The sequence below is a fragment of the Mandrillus leucophaeus genome, unplaced genomic scaffold (genome assembly GCF_000951045.1).
Source record: "Mandrillus leucophaeus isolate KB7577 unplaced genomic scaffold, Mleu.le_1.0 Scaffold669, whole genome shotgun sequence".
Classification (NCBI taxonomy): domain Eukaryota; kingdom Metazoa; phylum Chordata; class Mammalia; order Primates; family Cercopithecidae; genus Mandrillus; species Mandrillus leucophaeus.
In genome coordinates, this window is record NW_012107241.1 from 677,131 (window position 1) to 679,392 (window position 2,262).

The following is a 2,262-nucleotide window of genomic DNA, read 5'->3' on the forward strand; positions in this document are numbered from 1 at the left end:
TTTCTCTGCCTACATAATTTAATTTAAACAAATCATTGTCATATTTTCCTCTTGTATCCTTGTTTCTCAGAACAATTTTGGTGGCCCACATTTCCTCAGGACAAACCGTAACTCACTCCACATGCTGGAATATTCTAACCATATCAACTTCTTGTTGAGCACTTTTTACCTGCTATATCTTGTGCAGTTGTTTGTATATATTTGCATATAATCTTTAAAGCAATTACCTAGAAGGTGGTATCATTATCCTAAGTTTACCAATAAAAACTTTGTCATGAGAGAGTTTAAGTGGAATGGTCAAGGCTGAGTAGTTTTTAAGTGGCAGAACTTGAATTTAAGTCTAGGTCGGCTCGATTCTAATTTCCATCTTTCCCATCACATCACCCTGCTTGTTTGTTAGGCTACAAACCTGCTACCTTTGCCTTGGAAAGAGAGAATTACAGAGTTTAACTAAAAGGGATCTGTTCATGAAATACTAGAGTAATTTAAATGCAAAGAAATTTTCTTTACAGTTTCTTTCACCTTGTACATTATGGACAAAAACTCTTCCCTTGATACTTCCCTGGGGTTCTCGATGAAGGGGTAGACGTGTACTAAATGCTTTTTATTCAAAACTTAAAACATAATATACCTTCAAAGAAGAAATGAATTTAATATTTGATAGAGCAAAGTACATTTGTCCTCTAATTTACTAAAGTTAAAAAATCACTAAATCTTAAATCAATTAAAAGGTTTTCCAGAGTTCCCTCTCTTCTTTCCAATCTTTCTGACTATATATCTTTCTATTTTCTTTCATATTCCACTTCTAGATGGGGAGCTTTTCTGGAATGTAAAATTCAAAGTCTCAAAACCCTTCAATCAATATTAAAATTTTCTAATATTCTATACCCATAGAAATATATGATGTGATATCTCTTCTTATATTTTGAAAGTAAATTTCAAGAATAGGTATTGATTCATAGTATTGTTGGCAATATTGACTGATTGAGCCAAAAATATTATATAGTCATATGCTACTTGGTAGCAATAAAAATATTTTTCTCATAATATTTTACCCTCTTTGCTATAAGCTGATAATTGACAGTTTTTTTTTTATTTGTGCATTTTCCTAGGTGCATTGATATTAACCTCATCTCAGAATTATGGATGCTGAAGTCTTTAAATTTTTCATCAGTGGATTTCATGGGGAGCTATACCAGCAATTATAATGATTAAGGACTAGTTTAGTGTTAGGATAAGAACTTCAAGTGCAGTGAAACATGGGATCAGTAATTTATTAACATAAGTACTGGAACAGAAGAATTCCAATAGGGAAAAACAGTCACAGAAGTAATGGTTAGTAATGTGGACTCTGTAGAACAATTAAAGCACCAAAGGTGGTTACGAAATAGATCATTCATCGCCTTCAGTAGCACACTTGATGAGATATAGTAACATCATACAGCAACTGCCTACTGATTACCTTGTAGTCAGTAGATAAACACTGATGTTTCCAAAGGCTATTCTTCAACTTACTCACAAAGGTCCTATGCCATGTAGCCTTCTCAAATTTTGCCTTCCAACGGCTTTTTGTTTTTTTTTGTTTTTTTGTTTTTTTATTCGGAGCCTCTCTCTGTCGCCCAGGCTGGAGTGCAGTGGCGCCATCTCGACTCACTGCAAGCTCTGCCTCCCAGGTTCACGCCAGTCTCCGGCCTCAGCCTCCCGAGTAGCTGGGACTACAGGCACCCGCCACCACGCCCGGCTAATTTTTTGTATTTTTAGTAGAGAGGGGGTTTCACCGTGTTAGCCAGGATGGTCTTCATCTCCTGACCTCGTGATCCGCCCACCTCGGCCTCCCAAAGTGCTGGGATTACAGGCGTGAGCCACCGCGTCTGGCCCCAACAGCTTTTTTAAAACAACTTTTGGAGGTATAATTTAAGTAAAAAACCATACATATTTAAAATTTCCAATTTAGTCAGGTTGATATATGTATGCACCTGTGAACTACTACCACATTCAATATAATAAACATTTCCCTCACTCCCAGTATTCCTGTGCCTTTTGGTAATCCATCCCTTCCTCTAGCCCTATCCCAAAGTAACAACTGACCTTCTTCTCTGTCACTATAGTTTGGTTTGGTTCATGCCTTCAAGAACTCTTTATCTTGATAGGTGTACTAGTTATTTGAGTGAATATATTTATCAAAACTCATTGAATTATATACTTAATACCTGTTCATTTTGCTATATGTAATTATTCTGAAATGATTATAATATAAAAATA